This window comes from Erinaceus europaeus, chromosome 4, assembly GCF_950295315.1.
Source record: "Erinaceus europaeus chromosome 4, mEriEur2.1, whole genome shotgun sequence".
NCBI lineage: Eukaryota > Metazoa > Chordata > Mammalia > Eulipotyphla > Erinaceidae > Erinaceus > Erinaceus europaeus.
In genome coordinates, this window is record NC_080165.1 from 129,369,011 (window position 1) to 129,392,845 (window position 23,835).

At 39.3% G+C, this 23,835-nt stretch overlaps 1 protein-coding gene and 1 pseudogene across 4 annotated transcripts in view; both read right to left on the minus strand.

The window, feature by feature from the left end:
* PKIB (cAMP-dependent protein kinase inhibitor beta) overlaps window positions 1-23,835 on the minus strand; it is a 130,448-nt gene that overhangs the window by 97,145 nt on the left and 9,468 nt on the right. For 3 of the 4 annotated variants that reach the window (XM_060190529.1, XM_016187339.2, XM_007521299.3), the window contains exon 2: window positions 4,218-4,310. The gene's annotated coding sequence lies outside the window, so the exon portion shown is untranslated. Of the gene's footprint in view, window positions 1-4,217; window positions 4,311-11,725; window positions 11,817-23,835 lie in introns of those variants that run through there. The other variant, XM_060190528.1, reaches the window with a different exon arrangement.
* Window positions 20,814-20,933, minus strand: LOC132538369 (U2 spliceosomal RNA; annotated as a pseudogene).

The window sequence follows — 23,835 nt, forward strand, 5'->3', positions numbered from 1 at the left end:
AAGGAGGCTCTCTTCAATAAATGGTGCTGGGAAAAACTGGGTTGTAATATGCAGAAGAATGAAATTGAACCACTTTATCTCACCAGAAACAAAAATCAACTCCAAATGGATCAAAGACCTGGATGTCAGACCAGAAGCAATCAAATACTTAGAGGAAAACATTGGTAAAACAGTTTCCCACCTACACCTCAAGGACATCTTTGATGAATCAAACCCAATTGTAAGGAAGACTAAAGTAGAAACAAACCAATGGGACTACATCAAATTGAAAAGCTTCTGCACATCCAAAGAAAGTATTAAACAAATAAAGAGACCCCTCACAGAATGGGAGAAGATCTTCACATGCCATACATCAGACAAGAAACTAATCACCAAAATATATAAAGAGCTCAGCAAACTTAGCACCAAAAAAGCAAATGACCCCATCCAAAAATGAGCAGAGGATATGAACAAAACATTCACCTCAGAGGAGATCCAAAAGGCGAACAAACATATGAAAAACTGCTCTAGGTCACTGATTATCAGAGAAATGCAAATTAAGACAACACTAAGATACCACCTCACTCCTGTAAGAATGGCATACATCAAAAAGGACAGCAGCAACAAATGCTGGAGAGGCTGTGGGGACAAAGGAACCCTCTTGCATTGCTGGTGGGAATGTAAATTGGTACAGCCTCTGTGGAGAGCAGTCTGGAAAACTCTCAGAAGGCTAGACATGGACCTTCCATATGATCCAGTAATTCCTCTCCTGGTGTTATACCCCAAGGACTCCATAACACCCAACCAAAAAGAGGTGTGTACTCCTATGTTCATAGCAGCACAATTCATAATAGCTAAAACCTGGAAGCAACCCAGGTGCCCAACGACAGATGAATGGCTGAGAAAGCTGTGGTATATATACACAATGGAATACTATGTAGCTATCAAGAACAATGAACCCACCTTCTCTGACCCATCTTGGACAGAGCTAGAAGGAATTATGTTAAGTGAGCTAAGTCAGAAAGATAAAGATGAGTATGGGATGATCCCACTCATCAACAGAAGTTGACTAAGAAGATCTGAAAGGGAAACTAAAAGCAGGACCTGACCAAATTGTAAGTAGGGCACCAAATTAAAAACCCTGTGGTGAGAGGTAGACATGCAGCTTCCTGGGCCAGTGTGGGGTGGGAGTGGGTGGGAGGGATGGGTTACAGTCTTTTGGTGGTGGGAATGGTGTTTATGTACACTCCTAGTAAAATGTAGTCCTATAAATCACTAGTTAATTAATATGAGGGGGGAAATTAATTGCATGTCTCAAAGTTTTTTAAAACACAGACTGAGTCTTTTTAATATATAGGCTGTGTATTTGATATGCAGACTCTCTCAAAAGCCTAGACCAAGTAGATCAGAAGCAACCAATAGCACAGCTATATACAAGATACTGGGTACTGTACAGCAAACCCTAACAAAGGGACTTTTCAAAGTTAACCCAATTAACAAATAATGTGATGATAACATTAACTATCGATTGTCTTTTTGAACCCTAAGACAGCAGGAACCTCACATCTCCACTATAAAGCCTCTACTTCCCCCCGTCCTGGAACCCTTGGATAGGGCCCACTTTCCCGTATGCCTCTCCCAATCCATATCAAATAATATTGCATCTGTCGATCACAACCTAGTCAACACAATGATTGCCACCTCAACATGCTTCACTTCAGACTGTGTCCAGAGACTTCACATGTGAAATGACAACCCTTCAGCTTCATTACTTGGGTGAGACCTTTCCTTTCATAGTATACTCTAATTTCATCTCAGGTGGTTCACTTTCTAACAAAGCCCCAAAACCTAGATATACACCCAGTTTCTGTGAGAGAGAGCATATGTTCACACGTATCCATAAACTACTGCAAAATATATACCTGAAAGCAGAAGTACACTAGAGTTTGCAGTGAGTATCCCCTTAACAGTATCCACTTAACACTCTCCACTATTCCAAGCTTTGGGTCCATGATTGCTCAACAATTTGTTTGGCTTTGTATGTTAATTCTCTTTACAGTCACCAGGTTCCAGATGTCATCAGGATGCCGGCCAGGCTTCCCTGGACTGAAGACCCCATCAATGTGTCCTGGAGCTCTGCTTCCCCGGAGACCCACCCTACTAGGGAAAGAGAGAGGTAGACTGGGAGTATGTACCGACCAGTCAACGCCCATGTTCAGCGGGGAAGCAATTACAGAAGCCAGACCTTCCACCTTCTACAACCCACAATGACCCTGGGTCCATGCTCCCAGAGGGATAGAGAGTAGGAAAGCTATCAGGGGAGGGGGTGGGATATGGAGATTGGGTGGTGGGAATTGTGTGGAGTTATACCCCTCCTACCCAATGGTTTAGTTTATTTATCCTTTCTTAAATAAAATAAAATAAAATAAAAAATCTGTTCCACTGTAGTTTGATTTTTCATAAAAAGAAAATTAATATTTGCAATTGAACTGTATTTTTTAAATATTTATTTATATTTATTTCTCCCTTTTTGTTGCCCTTATTTTCTACTGTAGTAGTTATTACTGTTGTTGATGTCATCATTGTTAGATAGGACAGAGAGAAATGGAGAAAGGAGGGGAAGACAGAGGGGGAGAGGAAGACACCTGCAGACCTGCTTCACAGCCTGTGAAGCGACTCCCCTGCAGGGAGGTAGCCAGAGACTCAAACCGGGACCCTACACTGGTCCTTGCATTTTGTGCCGTATGCGCTTAACCCGCTTCGCTAGAACTGGATATTTTGTAGTATAGTGGTTTCAGTTTATGTAAAAGTACAATATTTTTACAAAATTATTTATGTGAAACTGCTTCATAACAAAAGGTAAATATCAATTAAGGCAAGTTATTCTTTATTGGTGTAAAAGTGCTCTGATATGACAGGAAAATAAAGCAGTTGCCACTGTCTAAATAAGATCACTGTGGGTTAATAGGAAAGTTGCACTGATTTTAAGAAAACAAGGCAATAAGCCCAAAGCAAAGTCGGTGCCTTCTACTTTTTCCTTCCTGTTCCCTAGGAGTTTTATTCTCATGAGAGTCAGAGTGCTTAGAGAATGTTAGGACCTTCCCAAAGGCTGAAGCTCACAGTCCTGTGCTCTCTGATCTGCCATCTAAAGCACACTATAGGAGGAAGAATACGGGATGATCTCACTCATAGGCAGAATGTAAGAAACAGAAATAAAAAGGGAAGCACAAAGTAGAACTTGGACTGGGTTTGGTATATTGCACCAAAGCAAAGGACTCTGGGGAGGGATGGAGAGAGGATTTGGGGTCCTGGTACATGATGGTGGGAAAGGACCTAAGCTGGGGGTGAGAGTAGTTTGCATACATTTATCATGGTGAGGTGAGAAGTGACTGAACTGTAAACCATTAAGCCCCTCCCCCAACAAATAAATAAATAATAAAGTATATAATAGGGGCACAAAGCTCTCATTCCAGGTGGGAGGACACAGAACTAAGGGAACAGAGTGGTCACAAATAAAACCCTACAAATACCTAAAAGATACTTTCTAAGCTACTATCAACAGTAAGACTGCAATTAAGCGTAACCTTGTTTTTAAAGGGCATACAACTTATGTAGATGAATAGGAGTATATGCAGATGTCAGATATATGTTGCGTACACAGTCTACAGTGAAATACTTACAGAGATGAGCAGATGCATATGTTCACCTACACAAATGCATATTATCTGTAAGTTATCAGAGTTCATACACATGAAGCATTCATTATCATAAAAGGTATGCTTTATATATGAAATCTGTATTTCATACACTTCTCAAGAAGAGTAAGGTGGAGGGCCACAACTCAGCATTATCAGAATATTTACTTGTATGTACTGTATATAAAATGTATTCCTGGGCAGGGGTAGATAGCACAATGGCTATGCAAACAGACTTTCATGCCTGAGGCTGTGTCAAGTCCCAGGTTCAATCCCCCGCACCACCATAAGCCAGAGCTGAGCAGTGCTCTGGTAAAAAAAAAAAAAAAAGAAAAGAAAGAAAGAAATTCTCAGCATTATTTGCTGTGAATTTAACATTAACAATAGATTTGAATAGGCTTCAGCTTAGAAAAGTGTATTGATTTGTTTTCTAAGATACAGATTCCCCACTGTCTTGTCTTTAATATTCTCTGCCTCATAGCAACAAAGATATGTTCAGAGACATTTTCAATAGGAAGATCACTGAGTCAAAATTAGACCTACCTTAATCTTTCCTGTCCCCTGTGTGGCCCCAGCAACTTGGTTTCCAGCTGCCCTCGGATTCCCCTTGAGTTTCTTTTCAGTGTATCATGACCCCTGAAGGAAGCAAAGAGCAGGGAAGAGATTTATTAAGATAATCCTCTCTTATTCCTCATCTCTTTCAGGAAAGAACAAATGCCGTATTGGACAATACCATATAATTATGTGGGAAAAGTGCCACACAATGTATAAACAATGTTCACTGTTGGTTTTGTTCCTCGTTTGTGCCTTCTTTTCTTATATGCTTCTCTGATTTATAGCAGGAGCAGGATAAAACTCTTGGAGGAAGTAGCTCAATACTTCTTTCCAAATGAGGAGTATGCTCCTTTTCATTATTTTGTTCACCATTCAAATCCATCAACTATATTCAGAGCAATCTTCTTGTATTTTGCTCTACGACTGTAAATAAGCAGTCAGAGACATTCCTATATTCAGTAAATGTATTTTACAACTTATGTAAAGTCAGTAATTTAGCAAGACATAGATTGTTCTTCTGCTTTTCAAATTTCCATTGAAAACAGCTTCACAGGCTGGCAAAACAGCTCACTTGGATAGTGTGTGCCTTTGCCATGCACAGGACCCATGCTTGAGCCTAGCCTCCACCAACAGCCCTGAAGGAAGCTTTTTGTTGCTGAGGCTTCTTCCTCTTTCCCTCATTCTCTGTGTCTAACTGAGGAAGGAAGGAAGGAAGGAAGAAAGGAAGGAAGGAAGGAAAGGAGGAAGGAAGGGAGGGAGGGAGGGAGGGAGAGAGAGAAAGAAGGGGAAAGGAAGGGAGTGAAAAAGACCCTTAGAAGAATAAAGGAGATGGAGTGGGAGAGAGGGGAGGGGGGGAGAGAAAAGGGGAGGGGGTAGGGGGACAGGGAGGAGGGGAAATTAGAGGAGGAGGAGGGGGAAAGAGGAGGGGAAGAGGAGGAGGCAGAGAAAGAGATTGCTTTCTGAATGACATTCTTTCTCAGATCTAACTTTAAAAACCGTAAATCCCTACAGAGGTTCATCTTCGAATCCCAATGTCAAAGAACAAGGACATTGCTTTCTTCGGTGATGCAAAAGGGTAACTGCAATTATGGAAGAGAAAATGAACCCAGTAAGATCCAGCCCACACATAATGTCTCAGCAGCAAGAGGCAACTTGGAAATTTGTTATGAATAAGTATCCAACCCACTTAACATACTTTTCTTGCTCATATTATTTTAGGTCTTTATATTTTAAAAAGCCCTATTTAAACAAAATAATACAGCAAACAACTTGGTTATTTCCATTTCTATAAATACTCTGGCAGGTGTCTCTAGTGGCTATAACTACTGGTTCAATAAACCAAGTCCCTTTTCACTATGCACTACAGTGGACACAAAGTAATTGTTTGGTTGTCTTGTCTCAGACAAGACAGCCATGTCTCCATTGTATAGTGGAGACAATATGTTGTTTTCTCTCCAAGGTATGGGGCCAGTATGTCAATATTCCTGTGCTTACATGTGCTGTCAACAGAGTAAGTTCAATTTTTTATAATGTGCCAAGGGAGCAATGCTGTCTCTGTGTTTTCTTCTCTTTGCCTTACCAATAAATGACCAGATTTTATTTCCAGTTCATAGTGTTCCTCAGCTCACTCACTATTCTAATTCCATTTAAAATGGCACCATACAGTTTGACTTTAACCAACCATTCCTTCCTACACTCATCAATTCTGTTGATACGATCACAACTTGCACTAGTCTCTTAGGTTAGAGGTATAACCCAGTTATGAACTTCCACCTCAAGTTCCATAAACCATTAGCTTTGTAACCCTTTTATTTGTATAAAACCCCAAATTTTATGTGGTAGAAATATCTCATGATGATTCTCAAAGTATTTTCCCTAAATATCAACAGTACTATACTAGCCATTTTTTAAAGTCAGTTTTGAAATAATATGATTGTTCTTCTCTTTCATTTTTTTTCATAGTTCCTCATAACATATAATTGAGTAAAAGAAATCACCCTTGGGAGTCGTTGGTAGTGCAGCAGGTTAAGCGCACGTGGTGCAAAGCACAAGGACCGGCTCAAGGATCTCGGTTTGAGCCCCCAGCTCCCCACCTGCAGGGGAGTCACTTTACAAGCAGTGAAGCAGGTCTGCAGGTATCCATCTTTCTCTCCCCCTTTCTGTCTTCCCCTCTTCTCTCTACTTCTCTGTCCTATCCAACAACGACATCAATAACAATGTCAGTAACAACTACAACAATAAAAAAAAAGAAACAAAGGCAACAAAAAAGGGAATAAATAAATATTAAAAAAAAAAAAAAGAAAACCCTCTGGTCACTGTGACATACAAATGAAAGTACTGAACTTATTTCTAGCTCATCTGCTTGCCAGCTGTTGACTTTGAGGAATCACCTCCTTTTTTCTGGCAGAGCCTTATTTGTCAGTGAGATAAGAATATTTCTTGTGCCTATGTCTCTGAGTTGATCTGGGAATCTAAGAAGATAACATACAATAAAATGCAAAATATACAGTATTATTCTCCCTGAAGAGTTTCAGCAGTAAGAAGTGCCACTTTTGTTTAACAGTGGAGTCAGATGAGGATCCTAGAGAGGTTCTGAGAGCTTTATTTTTGCCTTCCAAAAAGTAAAAGATCCCTGAGCCGGTTCTTGTGCTTTGCGCCACCTGCGCTTAACCCACGGTGCTACCACCGACTCCCTCATTATATGTGATTCTAAGAACATTAATTTATATCTCTGTAAAAAATATGGAAAGCTCATATATTCATTTACAAAGGAGTTCACAAACAAAATGAAGAATACTCACAAATTTCTACACTTACTTATTCTTAAGTGTTCCTTTCATTGAGCCCTGACCTCTTTATTCTAATTTTACCCACTACATATGCCTTCTTTCAGCAACTATCATAACTTTTTTATTTATTTGGAAGTTTAATCGATCACAGTGCAGTTGTTAGACACATGGGCATAGGCTTTTACTTCCTGTGATAGGAGTGTGCTAAACATTTTCTCCTTCGACTTAGGCCCTTTGAATTCTCAGTTTTATAAAACTAGTTTACTGACCAGATCCTTGACAATTAGAAAATTTTCAAATGCTTTAATATCTATTTCATGTATAAAAAAAGTAAAAAATAGCCCATGTCATTCATTTGTTCACTCATTCATTAAATATTTTCTACTATGTGGTAGATATCACGGGGAAGATATAGACAGTTTTTGGTGACAGAAGAGTATAGATAGACATACTAATCAGAAATAAATACACATTTCCCAAGTAAGAAATTTATCTGTTACAAATCTTTAATTTATCTGAAATTATTAATCCAAAAACATTTGAATGAAGCCTAAATAGCTAAAAAATAATAATAGTTAAATGGAACGAGTTAAAATCACTAAGAGATACATTCATGTTTCAGATATGAGTTGCTACAAAGTATAAATAACATTCAGGCCAACTGCCTTCTTAGATTCAAGTCAGTGCTATAGACACTTATAATAGGTACAATATAGCCAGGCTTTTTAACTAAGCAGGCAACTCTTACACTACACAGCTACTTTGACATATATAGTGAACAAAACTAGCCAGGAATCTTAGAAATGTTGAAAACTTTAACCCAGTGATCACACAGTGAAACCCTCTTCTTTCTATTCTATAATTACTGCTGCTATTGAGATGGTGAGTGGATATAAAGGAATTTTAATATTTAAGACACATCTGTGTAATGAGCCTTGCTAGACATTGTGCATTTTATTCCATTTACTCATCACAATGAATCTACTACAAAGTAAATCTCTTTTGATAGTGAGATGTATCCTTAAGCTAGTAAATCACAGAGCCAAGACTCAAGTTCACCTCTGACTCTAAGACCTATGACTGACTGACTGACTAGGCACCATGAAACTTCACAATATGCTTGGACTGTGTGACACATCTTTTATATGTTATTTCTCCTGTGTTGTTTTTCTAATAATTAAATATCATTTCCATAACACTTATTATTTTTCTTTGTATCACAATGCCCTAAGAAATATGAACTTTGGGGGGCAGGCAATGGCTCACCCAGTTAAGTGCACATATCACCATGAGCAAGGACAAGGGTTCGAGCCCCCATTCCCCACCTGCAGGGAGGCTGCTTCACAAGTGGTGAAGCACATCTACAGATGTCTGCCTATCTTTCCTTCTCTCTTTTTAAATTTTTTTATTAGTGAATTAATATTGATTTACATAATTACAAGATAACAGGGGTTCAATTCTGCAATTATAGAAGTGTAATTACCACCAGAGTTCTGGATCCCCAACCCCTCCATTGTAAGCTACAGCAGTTCTCCTGAGGTTGTAGACATGGAACAATTACTATTTCTAAAACCATCTGTCTATATTTGCATATATATGAGGCCTGTTCTTTTGTTTGTCCCATCTTCTCTTTCTTTCTAACTCACATATACACCTATTAACACATCCACATGTCCCTTCCTTTTTCCTCCTCTCTCTCCAGATCCTGAATGGAGATACAGTTCAGAGTCTTCTGGTCATCTTCCCCCTAACATTTCTCCCCCACTGGGAGTATGGATCAAAATTGTTTTGGGGATACAGAGGGTGGGAATTTTGGCTTCTGTAATTGCTTCTCCACTGGGCACAGGCATTTGCAGGTTGATCCATACCCCCAGCCTGTTTCTATCTTTCCTTAGTTGGGTAGAGCTCTGAAGCGGTGATGTTTTCCAAGACACATTAATGAGACCATCTGCCCATCTCTCTCATCCCTCTTTACCTCCCCTCCCCTCTCAACTTCTCTCTGTCCTGTCAAATAAAAATAGAAAAAAAAATGGCTGCTGTGAGCAGTGGATTTGTAGTGCAGACACCCAGTCCCAGCGATAACCCTGGTGGCAAAAATAATAATAAATGAATGAATATGACATTTAGGAGAACTTATAGTTTATTTAGTCATTTTCCATTATTATCATTATCATCACCATTATCACTAACTTCATCATTCACTGGGGCCTCATGCATGTGCAATTCGATTGCTCCTTGTGGGCTTCTTTTTTTTTCTTTTAATTTTGGATAGAGACAGAGAGAGAAGCTAGAAGAGAGATGCCACAGTACCACTCCACTCCAGTATTCAGGTATCCTGGCTGGTTTCTCCCACACAGTAAAGTGTGCACTCTACTGAGTAAGTTATACTGGACCCTTACCCTACCCTACCCATTTCCAATTCTTCTTTTTTTTTTTTTAAAGGAGATTTAAAAAAAAAAATTATTATCTTTATTTATTGGATAGAAATCAAGAGGAAGGGAAATACAGGGAGGGAAAGAGACAAAAAGACACCTTCAACCCTGCTTTACCACTTTCAAAGCTTCCCCCCTGTAGGTGGGAAAGCCCCTGTAGGGGCTTGAACCTGGGTCCTTGAGTATTGCAACATGTGCACCCAACCAGGAGCACCACCACCCGGCCCCCCATTTCCAATTCTTTTACATCTCATAAACCAAAGAAAATATATCTCACTTCTCATATGAGAAAGAAGTAACTTCAGTGCAAAATTTCTGCTGAATCTGTATTTTATGTTTGTAGACTCTGAATGGATGCAAAAATGCTTGATTAAAAAGACTTCCTGCCATGGACTACAGCCTCAAAGAATAAAATAAGCAAACTTGATTATCTAAATGATCCCATATTCTTCATTCTCCTTCCTTTTTATTCTCTTTACATTATCATAATCTAAAAATAAGTTTGCTGTGAACACTGAATGGCTTGAGCTCATGAGATAACAGGATACTTAATGCATACTGCTATGACTGAGACTATGAATCTTAAAAACAGACTTTCTGGATTCAAATCTTTGCTGTGTATACTTGCTTAGGCTTTCTGAAAAAGTCTAGACCTCCTCATAAGTAAAATATCCCAAATAATAGAACTGTTGATTTGAATGGCTTAGTTAAGTCATATAGAACAATATTTAGCACTTACTGTGCTCAATGTTTTAATTTTCTCATTCATCTCAAAGATAATGTCCCTGCCAATGATATATATGATAAAATAGTAAGATGAAGATTACTTTCAAATGTTAAGTAGGTTTAAATAAGACATCTTAGTTATATAGCTCAGTACTACTCTGACTAAATGGTTTATATGCATTAGTGGGTATATGTATTATACATGAGTAGAATAAAAATCTGTGTGCAACCCCAGAAAGATTGTTGACCCATACTCCCAGAGGGATAAAGAATATGAAGGTTTCTAATGGAGGAGATGGGATGTGGAACTCTGGTGGTGGGAATTGTGTGGAATTGTACCCCTCTTATCCTCCAATCTTGTCGATCATTACTAAACCACTAATAAAATTTTGTTTAATCTGTGTGCAAGACTCCAGAAGAATTTTTAACTTTTTAGTGACTTTTTTTTAAAAGAAATAATACATGTCTTTCAAAGAATGCAGACCCAATGCCAACACAGAGCCTTTCCTTTGTACTCAGAGTGAAGCCCTGTCCCCTGAACCCTTAAGACCATAAGCAGTTACAGTCAAAGACCAGAAGTACTTAACGGAAATGTCATGGAAGGAGGGGAGATAAGGGAAGGTTTCCAAGACTTAGGAAGATAGAACAACATAATGGAAGATAAGATTTATAAGTCCAAGAGTCTAGGTTCAACCCCTGGCACTGTCATAGGCCAGAGTCAATCAGAGTTCTGTTCTCACTCTTGCTCTGTTATAAAAAAAAAAAAAAAAATCAGTTAATCAATCAACAGAGAAAGGCTTCCATCACTTTTCTGGAGCTAATCAGTGTTAATTATTACTTGAATATGAGAGCTAATTCACAGGTTAGATTTTGATACAAATTTCTGTTACTGAAAATAGTAAAGGAGCTATATTTTGGTTTTTAAATCAAGTACCTGGGCCCTCAATAGAAGTCATAGTCAGAGCTCATCACTGGCAACTTGAAATGCTAAAAGTAGAAGTAGGTCATCTTACAAGACCCTTGGCAAGGTATTTCTTTTAAGCAAACAAGGCCCTTGGCAAGGTATTTCTTTTGAGCAAAACCCAAAGAGTCATTTATGGAATTTTTTAAATATTAAAAATAAAATAAGATCTTGATAAATTATTTTCTGAAGTTCCTATACAGAAAGAAAACTCATATAGCATTTCAAATGTTAGCAGCTAGTTCTTATTCTGATTTTGATTGAAATACTTGGTCATAAATACTTAGGCTCATTGAACCGGATTAGCTTTAGCTTGCTAATTTTTCTCAAATTTGAAACTTTGCTTTGCTAAAATAACATCACTAGGGAAAGTTACATATCACATGCAGAATCACTTTGCTCTGACCCCAAAAATTCACCTTGAAACTAAGGCATGATAGTGTTCAAAATGAGAACACTAGCTATCACAGCCACCTGTCCAGCTCCCCAAGCTTATGCTTAATTAAATGTACACCAACAAACCCCTAAATTGTTTGACTGTTCACAGAACATAAGTTACAGTCTTTGAATCTAAGGTCAGATACTTACTACCAACAACCCTTGGGCCTCTGAAGGAGGCTTGGCCCCCTGCCAGGCTGTATTGTTTCTCCCATGGGGGCCGGCCCACCACTACTCTGAAACTCCATAGAGGATGGTGTGCCACCATGAGCCTCCTGGTTGCTCAGCAACAAGCCCTTATGACTGATGCTCCTGGACTGCTCAGCAACAGTGCTGAGTCTGACACAGCTGCTCCTCACACAATGCCTCTCCAGAGGGCCCTGGTTAACAGGAGGCTAGGGGCCCTAACTAGTTACATAATCTATACATGCATTTCTTTTTTTTTTTTTTTTTTATTTATTTTTTTTTATTTTTAAATTTTTTATTTAAGAAAGGATTAGTGAACAAAAGCATAAGGTAGGAGGGGTACAACTCCACACAATTCCCACCACCCAATCCCCATAACCCACCCTCTCCCATGATAGCCTTCCCATTCTCTAGCCCTCTGGGAGCATGGACCCAGGGTCGTTGAGGGTTGCAGAAGGTAGAGGGTCTGGCTTCTGTAATTGCTTCCCCGCTGAACATGGGCGTTGACTGGTCGGTCCATACTCCCAGTCTGCCTCTCTCTTTCCCTAGTAAGGTGTGTCTCTGGGGAAGCTGAGCTCCAGGACACATTGGTGGGGTCTTCAATCCAGGGAAGCCTAGCCAGCATCCTGGTGGCATCTGGAACCTGGTGATTGAAAAGAGAGTTAACATACAAAGCCAAACAATTTGTTGAGCAATCATGGATCCCAAGTTTGGAATAGTGGAGAGGAAGTGTTAGGGGGGTACTCACTGCAAACTCTAGTGTAATCCTGCTTTCAGGTATATATTTTGCAGTAGTTTATGGATACGTGTGCACATACGCTCTCTCTCACAGAAACTGGTGTATGTCTAGGTTATGGGACTTTGTTAGAAAGTGAACTACCTGAGATGAAATTAGAGTGTACTATAAAAGGAAAGGTCTCACCCGAGTAATGAAGCTGAAGGGTTGTCATTCCACACGTGAAGTCTCTGGATACACTCTGAGGTGAAGCATGTTGAGATGGCAATCGTTGCTTTGGTTAGGTTGTGATCGGCGGATGCAATATTATTAGGTATGGATTGGGAGATGCATACGGGAAAGTGAGCCCTATCCAAGGGTGCCAGGACTGGGGGAAGTAGGGGCTCTATAGTGAAGATGTGAGGTTCCTGCTGTCTTAGGGTTCAAAAAGACAATCAATAGTTAATATTATCATCACATTATTTGTTAATTGGGTTAACTTTGAAAAGTCCCTTTGTTATGGTTTGCTGTACAGTACCCAGTATCTTGTATATAGCTGTGCTATTGGAAGCTTCTAATCTACTTGGTCTAGGCTTTTGAGAGAGTCCGCATATCAAATACGTAGCCTATCTATTAAAAAGATTCAGTTTGTCTTTTGAGAACCTTTGAGACATACAATTGATTTCCCCCTCTCATATTAATTAACTACTGATTTATATGTCTACATTTTGCTAGGAGTGTACATAAACACCATTCCCATCACCAAAGGACCGTGACCCATCCCTCCCGCCCATTCCCACCCCCCACTGGCTCAGGAAGCTACATGTCTACCCCTCACCACTGGGTTTTTACTTTGGTGCCCTACTTACAATTTGATCAGGTCCTGCTTTTAGTTTCCCTTTCAGATCTTCTAAGTCAGCTTCTGTTGATGAGTGGGATCATCCCATACTCATCTTTATCTTTCTGACTTAGTTCACTTAACATAATTCATTCTAGCTCTGTCCAAGATGGGTCAGAGAAGGTGGGTTCATTGTTCTTGATAGCTGCATAGTATTCCATTGTGTATATATACCACAGCTTTCTCAGCCATTCATCTGTTGTTGGGCACCTGGGTTGCTTCCAGGTTTTAGCTATTATGAATTGTGCTGCTATGAACATAGGAGTACACACCTCTTTTTGGTTGGGTGTTATGGAGTCCTTGGGGTATAACCCCAGGAGAGGAATTATTGGGTCATATGGAAGGTCCATGTCTAGCCTTCTGAGAGTTTTCCAGACTGCTCTCCACAAAGGCTGTACCAATTTACATTCCCACCAGCAATGTAAAAGGGTTCCTCTGTCCCCACATCCTCTCCAGCATTTGTTGCTGCTGTCCTTTTTGATGTATGCCATTCTTACAGGAGTGAGGTGGTATCTTAGTGTTGTCTTAATTTGCATTTCTCTGACAATCAGTGACCTAGAGCAGTTTTTCATATGTTTGTTAGCCTTTTGGATCTCCTCTGTGGTGAATGTTTTGTTCATTTCCTCTGCCCATTTTTGGATGGGGTCATTTGCTTTTTTGCGGCTAAGTTTGCTGAGCTCTTTATATATTTTGGTGATTAGTTTCTTGTCTGATGTCTGGCATGTGAATATCTTCTCCCATTCTGTGAGGGGTCTCTCTGTTTGTTTAATAGTTTCTTTGGATGTGCAGAAGCTTTTCAATTTGATGTAGTCCCATTGGTTTGTTTCTGCTTTGGTCTTCCTTGCAATTGGGTTTGATTCATCAAAGATGTCCTTGAGGTGTAGATGGGAAAGTGTTTTACCAACGTTTTCCTCTAAGTATTTGATTGTTTCTGGTCTGACATCTAGGTCTTTGATCCATTTGGAGTTGATTTTTGTTTCTGGTGAGATAAAGTGGTTCAATTTCATTCTTCTGCATGTTTCAACCCAGTTTTCCCAGCACCATTTATTGAAGAGAGCCTCCTTCTTCCATTTAATCCTTTGGGCCCCCTTATCAAAGATTAGATGCCCATAGGTGTTGGGATTTACTTCTGGGCTTTCAATTCTGTTCCACTGGTCTGTGTGCCTATTTTTGTTCCAGTACCATGCTGTTTTGATGATGATGGCTTTATAATATAGTTTAAGGTCTGGGAGTGTGATGCCTCCATTTCTGTTTCTTTTCCTTAGGATGGTTTTGGCAATTCTAGGTGTTTTCAGGTTCCAGATAAATGATTGTAGTGTTTGTTCTATTCTCTTAAAGAAGCTTGGTGGAACTTTGATGGGTATTGCATTAAATTTGTATATGGCTCTGGGGAGAATGTTCATTTTGATGATATTTATTCTTCCAATCCATGAGCATGGGATATCTTTCCATTTCTTGGTATCAGTTTCTATCTCCTTGAGTAGCGACTCATAGTTTTCAGCATACAAGTCTTTCACTTCTTTGGTCAACTTTATTCCTAGGTATTTGATTGATTTTGCTGAAACAGTAAATGGGAGTGATTTCTGGATGTCTTCTTCTTCAGATTTAGTGTTTGCATAAAGAAATGCCACTGATTTTTGTACATTGATTTTGTAGCCTGATACCTTGCTATATTGCCTAACAATTTCCAGTAATTTTCTACTGGATTCTTTAGGTCTTTCTATGTATACTATCATATCATCTGCAAATAGTGAGAGCTTGACTTCTTCCCTTCCAATCTGTATCCCTTTGATTTCTTTCTCTTGCCTGATTGCTATGGCAAGAACTTCTAATACTATGTTGAAGAGTAACGGTGACAGTGGGCAGCCCTGTCTAGTCCCTGATCTGAGGGGGAATGCTTTCAGCTTCTCTCCATTGAGTATGATGTTGGCTGTAGGTTTGCTATATATAGACTCCACTATCTTGAGGAATTTCCCATCTATTCCCATTTTTTGTAGAGTTTTGAGCATGAATGGGTGTTGGATTTTGTCAAAGGCTTTCTCTGCATCTATTGAGATAATCATGTGGTTTTTGGCTTTGCTTTTATTGATGTGATGAATGACATTGATTGATTTACGGATGTTGAACCAGCCTTGCATTCCTGGGATGAATCCCACTTGGTCATGATGAACAATCTTTTTGATGTGTTGCTGTATCCGGTTGGCCAAGATCTTGTTTAATATTTTGGCATCTATGTTCCTCAGAGATATTGGTCTGTAGTTTTCCTTTTTTGTTCTGTCCCTATCAGCTTTTGGTATCAGGGTGATGTTGGCTTCATAAAAAGTGGAAAGGAGTATTCCTGTTTCTTCAATCTTATGGAATAGCTTAAGAAGTATGGGTATTAACTGTTTCATGAAAGTTTTGTAGAATTCGTTTGTGAAGCCATCTGGTCCAGGACTTTTGTTGTTGGGGAGATTCTTAATAACGGTTTCAATTTCTTTGTCTGTGATTGGTGCATTTAGATTTTGTAGTTCTTCTTGGTTCAGTTTTGGAAGTGCATAGGTTTCTAGGAATTGTTCCATTTCTTCCAGATTCTCTAGCTTGGTGGCATATAGTTCTTTATAGAAGTTTCGCAGAATTCTCTGGATTTCTGTGGTGTCAGTTGTGATATCTCCTGTATCGTTTACAATTCTATTAATTTGAGTCTTCTCTCTTTTTTGTTTGGTGAGTCTGGCTAGGGGTTTGTCAATTTTGTTTAATCTTTCAAAGAACCAACATTTGGCTTCATTGATCTTTTGTATGGTTCTTTTATTTTCGATGTTGTTTATTTCTGCTCTAACTTTAGTGATTTCTGTCCTTCTGGTTGCTTTAGGGTTCCTTTGTTCCTCTTCCTCTAAGTCCTTGAGGTGTGTAGTAAGTTCGTTCATTTGGGCTTCTTCTTGGTGTTTAATATGTGATTGTATAGCTATAAGTTTCCCTCTCAGTACTGCTTTAGCTGTGTCCCAAATATTTTGATAGGTTGTGTCTTCATTTTCATTAGTTTCCAGGAACATTTGAATTTCCTGTTTGAGTGAGTGTCTGACCCAGTGGTTCTTAAGGAGCATGTTGTTTAGTTTCCAAATTCTATGTCTTTTAATAATTTTCCGTTTGTTGTTAAAAGTTAGTTTTACTCCACTGTGGTCTGAGAAGATACTTGGGATGATTTCAATGCTCTTGAATTTATTGATGCTGTCTTTGTGGCCTAACATGTGGTCTATCCTTGAGTATGTGTTGTGTGGATTTGAAAAGAAGGTGTATTCCAGTTTTTTGGGGTGGAGGAGTCTGAAAATGTCCAAGAGGTCTAGTCTGTCAATCTCTTCATTCAATTCTCTTGTATCTTTATTGGTTCTCTGCTTTGTTCATCTGTCTAAGTGTGAGAGTGGGGTATTGAAGTCTCCCACTATTATTGTATTACTATTGATGTATTTTTGAAATTCTTTCAATAGGTGTTTAATGTATTTAGATGGTCCCTCGTTGGGTGCATAGATGTTAATAATTGTTAAGTCTTCTTGGCTGATTGATCCTCTAATCATTATGTAATATCCTTGCCTATCTTTTATTACTTTATTTAATTTAAAATCTATCGTGTCTGAGATGAGAATGGCTGTTCCTGCCCTTTTTTGTGGACCGTTAGCCTGTATGATAGTTTTCCATCCTTTCACTTTAAGTCTGTGTTTATCTTGTTGTGACAGATGTGATTCTTGCAAGCAGCATATGGTTGGGTTATGTTTTCTGATCCATCCCCCCACCCTGTGCCTTTTGATGGGTGAGTTTAAGCCATTGACATTTATTGATATTATGGATTTAATGTATTGTAGTGCCATTGTTCTAAAAAATAATTTGTTTACTCTGATATATTACAAGTATTATAGTGATGTTCTTGTTTATAAGAGGTCTTTTAGTACCTCTTTCAGGGCCGGCTTGGTGATAGTTGCCTCCTTTAACTATTGTTTGTCTAAGAAGGTTTTGATCCCTCCATCTAGCTTGAATGAAAGTCTAGCAGGATATATAATCCTTGGTTGAAACCCTTTTTCATTCAGGGCTCGATAGATATCTTGCCACTCCCTTCTGGCTTTTAGAGTTTGAGTTGAGAAATCTGCAGAAAGTCTTATGGGTTTTCCCCTGTATGTGACTTTTTGTTTCTCTCTTGCAGCCTTTAGGATCCTTTCTTTATCCTTACTTCTTTTCATTGTGACTATGATGTGTCTTGGTGTTTTCAGGTCTGGGTTGATTCTGTTTGGTGCTCTCTGGGCCTCTTGCACCTTGATATCCTTTCTGTTATTCAGGTCTGGGAAATTTTCTTGTATTATTTCCTCTAGAATGTTTGCTTCCCCTTCCTCTCTTTCTTCCTCTGGCAGGCCAATTATACGAATGTTACTTCTTTTGAGATCATCCCATATGTCTCTGTTGTTGTTTTCAGTGTCTCTCAATCTCTTTTTAAGCTCTTTCACCTCTTTCTTAGTTTTCTCTAACTCATCCTCTGTCTGACTAATTCTGTTTTCTGCTTCTGTTAGTCTGCTTTCCCTTGCCTCAGCTTCTTTCTTCATTACAGCTATTTCAGCTTTCAGTTCTCTAATTGTCTCAAGATAATCAGTATTTTCCTTGGGGGTCTCAACTGTTGTTTCCCTAATACTGCCATTTCTTTCCTCCAATGTTGTTTTCATTTCTGTGATTAATAAGTTTATTATTGCTTGCATACTTTTCTTATCTATGGTTACTTCTGACTGATTTGTGGTTTCTTCTGGGCTCTTGTCTTCATTCATTGGGGTAGCAGTTTTATTTGTTTTTAATCTACCCTTTTTTTTTTAATTTATGTGTTTCTCTCTCTCTTTTTTTTTTTTTTTAATGCTCTGTTGTTCCTCAGTTGTTGTGTTTTGAGCACAAGTAACACTGTACTAAATACCTTTATGACAATTGCACTCACCAACCTCCGGAATAACAGTAGCAACTGAAGTAAGTATTGAAGGAGTTTAATCGTTACCAGTTAGCCAAACAATTTCTCCAGTCCGTGAAAAAATAGTAACCAAATCCCAGTGAAGAAAGAGAAAAGGAAGAGAGGATAGCACGAATAGACAGTTATGCAAATCTACTATCCAGTGTATATTCTAAGGGTAACAAGAGTGTAAAGGGAACTAGAGCAGAGATAGACACATAGAGAGTCCACTCTGGGTCATATTTCTTCCCCAAAGTAATTCACAAATTCAGAAAGGCAAAGAAGAAAGAAGTGTATGACAAGATTAAAAAAAAAAAAAAAAAAGAAAAGAAAAGAGAGAGATAAGAGAGAGAAAAGGGAGAAGATAAGAAGAAGAGTTGTAATTAAAGAGCAGTGCGAGGAACTTCCCAAATGTGTATCAGTGAATTAAAAAAAAAAAAAAAAAACCCTGTTTGGTGGTATGGGGTATCCTGCTAGTAGCTGGTCCCAGGCATTGCTTATGGGGGGGGGGGGGGTGGGGGGTGGCGGGAAGGATGTATGCTTGAAAATTAAAAGGAAGAAAAAAGAATTTTTTCCCCTACTCTAATTCTTAACCCAAATTAAGTTATAGACACATCCTTGGTATGACCGTTATGGCCCCTTATTGGCTGGCCTGCTAAAGGCAGAAAATCCCATTGTTTACACGAGATGTGTCCGGAGCTCAAAGGCTAGCCGCTTATCAATCCGCCATCTTCCGGGAAACCCCGCCCTCCAGACTTTTTTAAAGGATTTCTCAAAAATGAAAACTAGCTCCAAGTCCTTTGATCCAATGAGAGCTATACTCAAGAAGTCTTTGGATCCACCCTCAGGGTCGCGGTGGACCCTGGCAACTCCCAAGAGGCAGCCCCCGAGCTAAAGTGCTCTCTCCGGGTCCTCTGCCCGCCGCGCTCTGCAACCGGCGGAGGAGCCGCCTTCCCGGGCGGGCGGAGGACAATGCCCGGTGCACTCGCCTTGCCTGGCGCCGCCTGGGAATTCTGGCACCCCACTAGTCCGTGTCACCTTTGCTCTAATTGTTAACCCAAATTAAACTGTAATCACTTCTTTGGTGCCCCCCCCTTATTGACTGGCCTGCTAAAGGCAGAAAATCCTACCGTTGCCGACGATGCTATCAGAGCACTCGCTGTTAGCGATTTCTCAGGCCGCCATCTTCCCACAATCCATTCCCTATACATGCATTTCTATGAATGTTCTCCAACTGTCACTAAACAAATATCAGAGCAAAGCTAGATCCTACCCTAAAGGGTACCCTTGAATATATCCTTTATTTAAACTCTATCCTTGGATTTTTAGAGAAGCTGACAGAAAAATGAATGCATCAAAGCCAAAATCAGTGGCCCAAAAACAGTCTTTTTAAAAACCACTCACATCAAGGAAGGTATTTCTTTTTAAAAATTTTTATTTCTTTATTGGGGAATTAATGGCTTACAGTCCACAGTAAAATATAGTAGTTTGTACATGTGTAACATTCTCAGTTTTCCACAAAAGAATTCAACCCTCGGGGTCGGGTAATGGTGTACCTGGTTGAGCGCAAGTTAGAATGCTCAAAGACCCAGGTTCAAGCCCCTGGTCCCTACCTGCAGGGGGAAAGCTTTGTGAGTGGTGAAGCAGGACTGCAGGTGTCTCCAGTTTGTCTCCCTCTCCATCACTCCCCTCCCTCTCGATTTGTGACTGTCTCTATCCAATAAATAAAGATAATAAAAAAATCTTAAAATAATTCAACCCCCATTAGATCCTCGTCTGCCATAATGTTCCAGTATCTGAACCCTCCCCACCACCCCAGAGTCTTTTACTCTGGTGCAATACACCAGTGTTTCTTTTAAAAATGACATTTAAAACAGAACGTTCAAAGCTTTCATCATCTCAAAGAGTCCTGTTATTTAGATATTTTCTGTTAACTTACAAAAATAGGGAAACATAAGAATTAAACAATGTACTCTTAGTCATGCCTATTTCTAAAATACTTTAATATCTAACTAAGCAATTTCTAAGGCATCAATTCTTATCTATAGTTAAACTGGCATTTAACTCTATAGTTTTCAATGTGTCTTCTAGACTCTTAGCTCAACGTCAACAAATTAGTCATATTTTCCCATCAATTGCTGGCTTATCTCACGAGGCAAAAGCAACCACATCAAAAAACCTATCCACACATCATAACATAAAGCCAGTCTTGTCACTGTCTCCCCTACTTCCATGTGTGGAAGAGGGGCATGTACTCTGAATGGTATAAGCCTGCAGTCAGTAACAGTGCGAATGAGATTCTACTACTCTCCTAATTCAGAAGTAATCAGGCCCAAATAATTAAGCACTGCTCAATTCATTTTTTGTCAACCTTCCTATCACATGTGCTATCCATTATGCTGGCTAAATGTAGCTTCCTAGATATATTTCATACCTTTCAGTCTCTCACTACTTTTTATAGGACACAGTTTCCTTTGCCTTGCAAGCTATTAGTTACCTGTCAAAATCTAGAGATAATATCACCTCCTCTGAGAAACCGTTTTAGTATTTTTTAAACTGATAAGAACAGATACTACACTTGATCTTAGGCAAAAAGCTGAGAAGTGATTTTAGAAGTATTTATAACCACCTCTCAGCATCTTTATATTTGATTTATACTGCTATGGTGGCATGAATCATGTGGCTTTGCAATTATATATCTACTTAATATTAGTTCTGTGTTCTTCTAGGTCCAGAACCTTATGCTAGCCAACCTGGTTTCCTTGGAGTCTGGCATATTCCTTAGCATTAAAGAGGTACATACTATATTAATGCATAGAGAACAATATTGATAAGCAAAAGTAAAAAAGAAACATAGGATATGCAGACTGAGCATTCTTAATCTCTGAATTAACTATGTGCAGACAAAACATAAACCCCTAAGTGTCACCACACCACACCCACAAAAAGATGCCTAAATCCCTCCACTGCAGTCTATTGACTCTTCCCCCCCTCCCCTCCCTCCCCACTATAGTAACCTAAGTTCTGCAGTTAGGATCTAGGATTTTTGCTTTGACTTTGTTCTCTTGCTGTATTTCTTTATATTCCACATATGAGTGGGACCATCTGGTATTTATCTTTCTCTTTCTGACTTAGTTTGCTTAGCATGACACTCTCTAGCTCTATTCATGTTGTAGCAAAAATTAATATTTCACCCTTGCATAAAAGTCAGTTGTATTCCACTGTGTATAAATACATCAATATTTATTAATCTGTCATTGGACATTTGGGTTGATTCCATATCCTGGTTATTATGAACAGAACTTCAATAAACATAGATGTGCATTTATCTTCATATTAATAGCCTTGTGTTTTTCAGATATATATGTATGAGTGTAACTGCTGGATCACATGGCATATTTATTTTGAGAGACCTCCATATTATTTTCCATAGGGATGATTCATTGGATACACCCATTGAGAGTAGGTGCAAATTCCTCCACGCTCTTACCAGCACTTACCATTTCTGGTCTTTTTGACTTCAGGCACTTTTGATCCCCTTTACTGGGAGGTTCTTCCTCCCTCAAATTCTTCATATAGTTTTCTCTCTTATTACAATCAGGCTTCTGTTGAAATCTTATCTCAGAGAAACTGACTCAAGCTACAGTAAAAATAGTTCCCTCCTATTATTTCCTTAAAATTTTCTTCCCACTCCTCTCCTCTCCCTGGTCAACTATGAATATCAAAGGAAACCACCTGGGACAGCAACAAGACAGGACTAAAACTACTTTGGAAACCCACCAAATCACCAGAGCATCCAGAAACAACAACTCTGCCCAGACCTCCAGCTCTACCCAGTTGAGAAACTTCTCTAGAGAACAAAGAATATCAAAGATCACCTGAGATTGCAACAAGAGGAGACTGGGACTACTTTGGGAACCCACCAAGTCACTGGTGAGTGAAAGTACATATGTCTCATGGACAAAGAGAAGCCTAAGGAGATTCCTGGGGCTAAAGCCCATATCTACTCCAGAGCAATTGGTAACAGTCTGGAAGTTTGCCAGTTGAGGAGCCACCTCCAGTATGTTTTACCACAAAAAGACTGCTGAAGGGAGAAGAGGAATACCCTAAGACTTATCAAATGCAAAAGTGAGTCTCCATTGCTACTGCCCTCAGAGTCTGGTGCAGCAGGGGGGAGGCCCTGTGCTGACATTGGGGGTCAGAGAAATGACCGGGAAACTCAGGAGAAGATCTCCACCCTGGTCTATCGGTGGGGCTATATAGTGGGAGCCTTTCCATTGTTGTCCTGATGAGAACATGGTGAATAATTGCCTCAGAACCTACAACTATAAACAGGACTTGTTTAGAAACTCAAAGGGCCCAGCAGTACTACCCGGCTTCACTCTGGCTGTGGGCAGAGAAACTGCATTGAGTCTGGAGCTTTAGATTGATGGGATGTGGGAGTCTCTTTGAATAACCACTGTTCTACTCACCAACTCTGCTTTATCTCTTGGTGGAGTGAGTAATTAAGCTAAAAATCTACTTATAGGAAAAAAGCCCTCAGGCTCTGATAGCCTACATGGAAGAAAAGAACAAAAGAGGCTTTAATAGCCACTATGCTTCAACTCAGAGATTGAGATGACATTGAAACAACTGTTAATTTCTACAACTGTGAACTCTTTAAGTACCATACTTAGACACAAGTCCATCCAGGCAAGAATGACCAGTGAACTGAAAAGTACTGAGAAAAGAACCTCATAACACTGTAATAGTGGTTAAACCAAGGAGAAACATTGGAGAAATGAACCAGGACAAAAGTCCACCTAAAAGCCCCCCAAAGATATAAGCCCAGAAGAATGAGGTCAACATCTAAATGGTAATTAAGGAATTAGTTACAGGAATGAGGAAAGAGTTTGAAAGAATTGTCAACAGAAATGCAGAAACAACTAGTGAGACTCTAAAAGAAAGCACTAACTATCTCAAAGTAATTAGAGAGCTGAAAGTTGAAATAGCTGAGCTAATAACACAACTAGCTGAGCAAGCTAATACAGTATTAGAGCAGGGTAACAAAATAGCCGAGCTACAAAAAACAACAGAGGGGAGAGAGAATAAAATAAATGAGGCAGAAAATAGAAATAGCAAGATTGAGAATGAATTACAGACAACTAAAAAAGAAGCAAAACATCTCAAAAAGAGATTAAGAGATACTGAAAGCAACAACAATGACCTAGGGGATAACTTTAAAAGAAATGATATACGTATTATAGGCCTACCAGAGGAATAAAGGACAGGAGGGGAAGAAAGCATTCTACAGGACATAATAGCTGAGAACTTCTCTAGTCTAGACAACATCAAAGACATAAAGGTTCAAGCCCAGAGGGTCCCAAACAGAATTGACCCAGACTTAAAGACACCAAGACACATCATATTTAGAATGGAAAGGAATAAGGATAAAGAAAGGATCCTGAAGGCTGCAAGAGAAAAGCAAAGTCATCTATAGCAGAAAACCCATAAGATTAGCAGCAGACTTC